This window comes from Physeter macrocephalus, chromosome 12 (assembly GCF_002837175.3).
Source record: "Physeter macrocephalus isolate SW-GA chromosome 12, ASM283717v5, whole genome shotgun sequence".
NCBI lineage: Eukaryota > Metazoa > Chordata > Mammalia > Artiodactyla > Physeteridae > Physeter > Physeter macrocephalus.
In genome coordinates this window covers 40056014-40065233 of record NC_041225.1, presented here as the reverse complement: position 1 = coordinate 40065233, position 9220 = coordinate 40056014, and the positions used below count along the sequence as shown (strand labels likewise).

General features: G+C 40.9%; 1 long non-coding RNA gene and 1 pseudogene across 3 annotated transcripts in view; one reads left to right on the top strand and one right to left on the bottom strand.

Annotated features, from left to right (window-relative positions):
* The window catches only part of LOC129392633 (uncharacterized), a 25656-nt gene extending 16453 nt beyond the window's left edge, over positions 1-9203 (bottom strand). Inside the window, exons 1-4 of one of the 3 annotated variants that reach the window (XR_008618845.1) lie at positions 8871-9203; positions 8053-8183; positions 7882-7967; positions 3383-3477 (exon numbers count right to left, since the gene is read on the bottom strand). This is a non-coding gene — a long non-coding RNA (uncharacterized lncRNA). Of the gene's footprint in view, positions 1-3356; positions 3478-7881; positions 7968-8052; positions 8184-8588; positions 8775-8870 lie in introns of those variants that run through there. The other 2 variants (XR_008618843.1, XR_008618844.1) reach the window with 2 other exon arrangements.
* LOC114487274 (nucleosome assembly protein 1-like 1) lies at positions 4868-5703 on the top strand (annotated as a pseudogene).
* Positions 9204-9220: the final 17 nt, after the last annotated feature.

Sequence of the window (9220 nt, the reverse complement as noted above, 5' to 3'; positions counted from 1 at the left end):
TGGGAATGTAAATTGATACAGCCACTATGGAGAACAGTATGGAGGTCCCTTAAAATACTAAAAATAGAACTACCATATGACCCAGCAATCCCACTACTGGGCATATATCCTGAGCAAACCATAATTCAAAAACAGACATGTACCACAATGTTCATTGCAGCACTATTTATAATTGTCAGGACATGGAAGCAACCTAAGTGTCCATCGACAGATGAATGGATAAAGAAGATGTGGCATATATACACAATGGAATATTACTCAACCCTAAAAAGAAACGAAATTGAGTTATTTGTAGTGAGGTGGATGGACCTAGAAACTGTCATACAGACTGAAGTAAGTCATAAAGAGAAAAACAAACACCGTATGCTAACACATATATATGGAATCTTAAAAAAGAAAAATGGTTCTGATGAACCTAGGGGCAGGACAGTCATAAAGACACAGACGTAGAGAATGGACTTGAGGACATGGGGAGGTGGAAGGGTAAGCTTGGACGAAGTGAGAAAGTAACATTGACACATATACACTACCAAATGTAAAACAGATAGCTAGTGGGAAGCAGCTGCATAGCACAGGGAGATCAGCTCCGTGCTTTGTGACCACGTAGAGAGGAGGGATAGGGAGGGTGGGAGGGAGGGAGGTGCAAGAGGGAAGGGATGTGGGGATATATGTATGCATACAGCTGATTCACTTTGTTATACAGTGGAAACTAACACAACATTGTAAAGCAATTATACTCCAATAAAGATGTTAAAAAAATAACATGTAATGAAATAATATTAGTTGGGGTGGGAGTAGGGATGAGGTAGAAATGGGATTATAAAAATCTGCAGGGAAATATTAAAACAAGAAAAAAAAATAAAAATCTGCAGGGAAGCTTAGAGCAGGTGTAAGAAATCTTTTTCCGGGCGCTAATATAATTTAAACAGTCTATATTAAAAATATCATTAGCTTTCTACCTCATACTACTTACACAAATAAATTTCAAATCAATTATAGCTAATATTTATTGAACGCTGACACTAGGCCCTGTTGAAAGCCTTAATGTGAATAAACTCATGAAATCCTCACAGTACGCACCAGAAAAGTATTATTATCATCTCCGTTTTATAGTCCATTTTATAGGAATTGGAATCTGCTCCTATATGTTGTTAATCTGCCTTCCATGTCATCACTGCTTATTTTTTCTCTCTTTTGTGCTGGGTACTGGTTCAATTTATCATTGCAGTCTTCTAATTTGCCAATTTTCTCTTTAAAAGACTCAAGAGTTTATCAATTTTGATTTAATTTCTGTGTTTGGTATGAGGCAGAATTCCAAATTCATAGTTTTGCGTGTAGATGTCCAGTTGTTCCTGTACTACTTGTTCAAAAAACTCTTTTAACCCATTGAAATATCTTGGCTTCTTGGGAGTTCCCTGGAGGTCCAGTGGTTAGGACTCTGCGTTTCGCTTTCACTGCCGAGGGCGCAGGTTCAGTCCCTGGTCGGGGTCCCCACAAGCTGCACGGCACGGCCAAAAAAATCTTGGCTTCTTTATCAAAGATCAATTGACCATAAATATAAAGGTTTACTTCTGAACTCGCAATTCTATTCTATTGATCCACATGTCTAGCCTTATACCAGTGCTACATCCTCCTGACTATATAGCTTTGTAGTAAAGTGTGAAAACTGGAACTCCACTAACCCTGCTCTTTTGCAAGAATGTTTTGGCTATTCTGAGTCCCTTGCATTTTTTTTCTTTCTTTTTTTAAAAATAATTTTTATTGGAGTATAGTTGATTTACAATATTGTGTTAGTTTCAGGTGTACAGCAAAGTCAATCAGTTATACATATACCTATATCCACTCTTTTTTAGATTCCTTTCCCATATAAGCCATTACAGAATACTGAGTAGAGTTCCCTGTGCTATAGAGTAGGTCCTTATTGGTAATCTATTTTATATAGAGTAGTATGTATATGTCAATCCCAATCTCCCAATTTATCCCTCCCCCCTTGCATTTCTACATGCATTTTAGAATTAGCCTGCCAATTTCTCTAGAAAAACACAGGTGGGATTTAGATTGGAATGGCACTGAATCTGTACATCAATTTGGGGAGTATTTCCATTTCAACAATATCGTTTTCTAATCCACTAACAAGGATGTCTTCCCATTGATGTAGGTCTCCTTTAAACTCTTTCGAAAGTATTCTCTCTTTTCTGTCTGTAATCTCTCCCTCTCTACTGGCACCTTCCCACCAGCATATACTATAATCAAGTTTCCATCATGTTAAAGGAAAAGAAAAATAAAACAAACTTTCTGGACTCGAATTCCCTCCAGCTCTCATCCTTTACCCCCTTCCTTGACAAAATGTCCTGAGAATGTGGTCTCTCCTCATTGTCTCCATTTTCTAACTTCTTACTCTTCAGTCAACTGCAGCTTGGCTTCAGTCCTTACCTCTCCACTAAAATTGCTCTTGATTAGATATCCAAGATCTTGTTCATTTCAACGAGCATTTTCAGTCTCCATCTCACCTCTTACAGCATTTTATACGTTAATTGTTCTTAGTGCTAGAAATTCTTTCCTGGCTTCCAATTAACCACTTCCTCTTGTTTTCCGTGTATTCTCTAGAAGCTCTGCCTCATTCTCCTCTGAAGTTCTCTCTGCCACTGTCCATCCCATAAATGTTGGTGTTTTCCAGGGTTCTGTGTCAGACCCTATTCTTTTCTCATTTTACCTTCTCCCAATTGTGACATTTACAAAATGACTCTCCCATAAATATCACCAGCTCATATCTCACTCTTGAGCTTTAAGCACACTTATCCTGTTGCTAAGTTGACAAGTCTCTTGGAGACCCTTTAACCATAAAAAATTCAACATGCCCATTCCCTAGTTACACCTTGTCTTCCACTCCCAGACCCCAGCTAGTATGCACCTAATCAGTTGCTCAGGCCAGAACTCTAGAAACCATTTTTGACTCCTCTCTCTGTTTCCCAGTCTCATCCCTTCTGGCACCAACTCCGTCAATCATATCTACTGAATAAAAAGAACTAACAGTTACCTATGATTTATGAGTTTTAAATAGCTCCAAAGACAAAGAAAAGCACAGAGACTTTAGAATCAGATAATCCAGAAAGGTGAGTTAGACAGTGTACCCAGTTGGCTTTTGGGTCCATGCCAAAACCTTTCCCAACTTTCCCCTACACTTTTCAGGTCTTCTTGATCTGGTTCAAACTTTCCTGTCTGACCTCAGCTCTTACCCTTCTCTTCCCATTCCTCTCCCAACCCCACATTTCTCTAATTGTACCAAATTTCTTTCAGATTGGGATATGCTAGCTGCTGTAAAAAACAAACCCCCAAACAGTATTGATTTATCCCATTAACATTTATTTCTTATTTGTGTTACCATCCAGTGTTATCTTGTGGCTTCCCCTTATTTGGCGATTCAAGTGCGCAGGCTCTATCTGGTGACTCTGCCGTGCCCCGGGGCCTCAGAGTTCTCTGAATTCAGCCAGCGGAGAAAGAAGGAAAAGGAGAGCAAAGATATTATGGGAAGAACTATCCCACCCTTCTTAAAAGCCCTGGTCCTGTTTGACTCATGTCATTTCTGCTCATATTCCATTGGTAATAACTATTCAGACAGCCACCTTGATAGAAGGGATGCTGGAAAACGGATGCTAGGTAAAGTAGCCCCTGGCAGGGCAGACACCACTTCTGCTACACAAACATCCCCTACCCTGTCCTCCCTCTCTCTCCACTACACTTTTTCCATAGTATTGCCTCTGACTTGGTTCAGGCTTTCTCTGTCCCCAGCCTAGTTTCCTTCTACTATCAGCTTAGGTATCACTTCCCCTGGGAAACCTATCCTGATAGGTTAGGTATTCTTATTCCGTGCTCCCATAACACCCTTTATTACCCTGTGATAGCAGATAGCGTGTCTACCATAGTGACCATGATGGCCGACTATCTATCCTTTCCCCTCCAGACTGTAAAAAACTACGGGGAAAGGCACATTGTTTGCCTTGTTCATTCTCGTATCCCCGTCACATGGTATATCAATAAAGATGTGCTAAAGTCAAGTCAGAGGAAAGAACTGTTGTTCTGAGGGGGAAAAAATGGGCGGGGAGAGAAAATGGTTACCGGGGACCGGAGAGCTGCAGGAATCAGGCCGTGACACGGTCGGGCACTAAGGAGCGCTCGCCGTCAGGACGCTGCGAGCCGGGACCAGATGGCTGTCCCCTCCCCCCCCACACCCCGCCATCACCCTTCCCGGTACCACGCAAGGGGGACGAGATTTTTGGCGTTCATACAACATGGCAGACATCGACAACAAAGAACATTCTGAACTTGGTCAAGATTTGGATGATGTTGAAGAAGTAGAAGAAGAAACTGGTGAAGAAACAAAAATCAAAGCGCATCAGCTGACTGTTCAGATGATGCAAAACCCTCAGATTCTTGCAGCCCTTCAAGAAAGACCTGGTGGTCTGGTAGAAACACCAACAGGATACATTGAAAGTTTGCTTAGGGTAGTTAAAAAACGCGTGAAGGCTCTCAAAAACCTTCAAGTTAAATGGGCACAGATAGAAGCAAGTTCTATGAGGAAGTTCATGATCTTGAAAGAAAGTATGCTGTTCTCATGGACATAGATACACTGTCAAATGTAAAATAGATAGCTAGTGGGAAGCAGCCGCATAGCACAGGGAGATCAGCTTGGTGCTCTGTGTCCACCTAGAGGGGTGGGATAGGGAGGGTGGGAGGGAGACGCAAGAGGGAGGAGATATGGGGATATATGTATATGTATAGCTGATTCTCTTTGTTATAAAGCAGAAACTAACACACCATTGTAAAGCAATTATACTCCAATAAAGATGTTAAAAAAAAAGTATGCTGTTCTCTATAAGCCTCTATTTGATAGGAGATTTGAGATCATTGATGCCATTTATGAACCTACAGAAGAAGAATGGGAATGGAAACCAGATGAGGAAGATGAAATTTCAGAGAAGCTAAAAGAAAAGGCCAAGATTGAAGATGAGAAAAAGGATAAAGAAAAGGAAGACCCCAAGGGAATTCCTGAATTTTGGTTGACCGGTTTTAAGAATGGTGACTTGCTCAGTGATATGGTTCAGGAACATGATGAACCTATTCTGAAGCACTTGAAAGATATTAAAGTGAAGTTCTCAGATGCTGGTCAGCCTATGAGTTTTGTCTTAGAATTTCACTTTGAACCCAATGAGTAATTCACAAATGAAGAGTTGACAAAGACATATAGGATGAGGTCAGAACCAGAGGATTCTGATCCTTTTTCTTTTGATGGACCAGAAATTATGCGTTGTATAGGGTGCCAGACAGATAGGAAAAAAGGGAAGAATGTCACGAATGTCACTTTGAAAACCATTAAGAAGAAGCAGAAACACAAGGGACGTGGAACAGTTCATACTGTGACCAAAACAGTTTCTAATGACTCTAATTTTTTTGCTCCTCCTGAAGTTCCTGAGAGTGGAGATCTGGATGACGCTGCTGAAGCTATCCTTGCTGCGGACTTTGAAATTGGTCACTTTTTACGTGAGCGCATAATCCTAAAATCAGTGTCATACTTTACTGGAGAAGCTATTGAAGATGATGATGATGATTATGATGAAGAAGGTGAAGAAGTGGATGAGGTAATGTTTACCAAATGAGCAAATAATTCTGTATAACACACTGAGAAGCAAATTGAGTGACTTATGTATTCCTTTGCTATAAATCATTTCTCTGTGATATGGGATAAAAACGTTTTTGGAAAAAAATATAACTTTAGAATTCTACAGCCAAACAATGTATGTATGAGGTTTCAATAAATAAATTGCAAAACTCAAAAAATAGGTGCTAAAGGCAAGTGAATAAGCTGAAGCCATTATTTAAAAGAGAAAAGTAGGTTAAACTTTGCTATTTGAAGAGCTCCAAATTTGCCCTAATTTCTTTTATTGTGGATGTTTCTATATGATTTTCTCCCAGAAATAACCAAAAAAAAAGATAAGCTGCTAATAATACCTTAAAATTATTTTCTCCTCCAAAATGGTGTGCATATTAGATAAAAATTATTCAGACAAAACTTCCATAATCATATTTTTCCCCCTTAATCAACAGTATGTATGTTCTCTGGTGTTTGACACTTAGCCACCATCTCATGGTCCACTACACAGAGTCCTAGCACAGGGAAAGCAGACCTTAAGAGCTGATGTGATGCCATGTTAAATATATTTAATTTGGAATATGGATTGATTTTGGCTCATCTAGATAAACCAGGTAACTTTCCCCCATCTTATCTTTCTATTCTATCTTATTATTTTTGTTTGATCGTATTGTATTTATTTTTGTCTGCCACATTTTATATCAAGACAGAATAGCATAATGCTGGTCATTAGAATCCCCTGGAGAGCTTTTGTGGTGACCTAAATGGGAAGGAAATCCAAAAAAGAGGGGATATATGTATACATATAGCTGATTCATTTCACTGTACAGTAGAAACACAACATTGTAAAACAACTATACCCCAATTAAAAAAAAATTTAAAAAAAGAACATTTAGCTGGTTCTGTCATCTTCACTCTGAAAGGCAAGTCCATTCTTGTGCTGCCACAAGGTAGGGCTGGTGACTGCAAACTAGGCATGGACAGGGAAGATGTTATTACCAATTGGCAGGTCCCAGAGGACACACAGACGTACCTGGACAGACCCAGAGTTATCCTCCAGAATGACTGGAGGCACACAGAGCTGTCTTCTGCCCCAGGGATAGCTGGTTGGGCAGAGAGGGCAGGGAGAGGCGACTACACCTGGGCAGGGGGTCCACATCTGTCCAGTGTTGGTCATCACCCCTAGTCCTGTACATCCTGATGACTGTGTAGGAAAGCTCATGCTCAGTGAGCTAGGAAACCCCACGTTGCTCTGTAAGCTCAGACTTCTCATATTCACAGGTCAAAGAGCCCCAGTAAATTCTTCAGTGGAAAAAAAAATCACCTGGAGAGTTTTAATGCCCAGGTCTGACCCCATAACAGTTAAATCATAATGTCTGGGGGTAGTAGCTAGGTAGCAGTGGTTTCTAAAGATCCTTAGGTGATTCCAGTGTGCCACAAGATTGGAAACCACCGGTGTGGTAGGTTTCAATCTAAGTTCTGACACATACTGGCCTTCTAACTTTGGACATGTAATTTAACTTCTTTGTGGAGTTAAATTATGTAAAAGTGGCTGCCTTATAGAGTTGCTTTAAGGATTAAATGATTCAAAATAAAGTGATGGGGTCCATGCATAGAACACAGTAAAGGCTATGGAAATTTTTTTTTTTTTTTGGTGTGTGTGTGGGTATTATTAGTCTTCTCCCTACCAAGTGGAGAAACATCATAATTCATTCTGAGTTAAACTTCTACCACCCCATTCCATTCTTCAGTGTAGCTTGGCTTAACTATGGCCTCCTAGATAGTTTGAGAGTATTATCCAAACCAGGATAATTGTCCACAGACAATTCCTTCAGTGTTGCAGAAGTAAACAAAGTCTCTGCTCTTCTAGAATTTACATTTTAGTGGGGGAGATAAATAATCAACAAATCAATATATAATTTCAGGCAGTGTTCATTGAAGCCATGCCAATGCAATAAACTTTACACTGAATTCACTGTGGTTTTCAGCTAAGAATGGCAGAGGGGAAGGCATTTCTCTTCCCTAAAAGGAAGAGTACTTTCCAAAGAGTGAAACGATATATTTTCTTAAAAAGGTAAAAGTCATGTCTCATACAAATACAAAATGAACATGTATCAAAGATTTTGTTTACTCATTAATTAACGACAGGACCAGTAAAATCTTAGAACCGGTTTAAAGCACATTGTAACGTACCCACTTACATTGTTCAAATCAGGATTGGGAAATGAACTTACAAGTAGCTGCAAAATGGCTTTTTCCAAGGAGGGGGATTCAATATGAAGTTCAACGGACACGAGTACTTCCTCTTGCTATCTGTTACCTACATTTAGAGTTGAACAGATGTTGACTGAAAAAAATACACACAAGCTGTAAGTTGAGAATTATGTTTTATTTGTCGTACTTACTGAGGGTTTAAACCCAGGAGACATCCTCTCAGATAGCTCTGAAGGCCTCTTCCAAAAAGGTAATAGAGGAGCCAGGAGATACAGGAGTTTTTGCAAAAAAAATTCCAGGTAGTCCGAACATCAAATGATTACTGTTAAAGAAAACCAGATATCTCAGGTCAATGAATTTAGTGTTTTTCCACGTATGGGAAGACGCAAGAGTCTGGGCTTATTAAAATTATTCCTTTGATATGCACCATAACCATCTAGGGCCAGTAACCTATTTTTCTCCATCCTGAATCCCCTCAGGATGCGCCACTTGTGGTGGCTGCAGAGGCTGATTGGCTCCACGGCCACAATAGCCTTTGTTTACTGAAATAGCAGGTTACATTCTTCGTCCACACCTAGCTCCACAAAGAAAGATGGAGAGCTCCTATAGGTTCAGAATACCCTGAAAGGTGAGCCAGACTATGGCTGGTTTTTCATTGAAAACACCCGGGAATCTTTTAGGCCATTGCATCGTGTTTCACAATTTTTCCCTATAAAAATCACTCTACCTGTAAACACTCAGCAGCTAAGCAATTCTTCCGCTTTACTTTGCTTCCATTTTCGTCAACCGTTTTGCTTCATACTTGCCTTTGGCAGGGCTGGATGGTATTTCTTTGCTCCCACCAAAGAGGCGTCAGAGTGAGTGAGAGTGGAAAGCTAACCCTTTGCCCCTTCAGTAAATCCCCGATTCCCTTAGCGGGGAAGGCCCTAGAGCAGGGATTAGCCCCGCCCCCTTTCCCTCGGGCACCGCCCCTGGCCGGCCCCATAATTGAGCTACGCGCAAAACACACTTGAGCAGTCGTGGTCCCGTGTCGCCTCCGAGGTAGTGCGTGGCAGACGTCATTCAGGAAAGTCCTTCGTTCCCTGTTTCTGCCACCTACTCCATCTCGACCCTCTTTTTTTTCCCATTAAATGCCTCTCTTCTTGCCGCTCTCATCTCGGGGATGCTGAACCAACCACCCGCGTCCCCTCGATTCGAACTACCCGAGGCCTATGAGCCACCCATCGCCCTCAAGTAAGAGGCAGGGAATCCCTTCGCGCTAAGGCGAGTTGCGGTTCTGATTGGCCGTGAGATCTTGTCAATCTCCAAGTTTTTCCAATCAAGGGCCGGGTCCCCCTAGCTTTCCGCTCTTCCATTGGC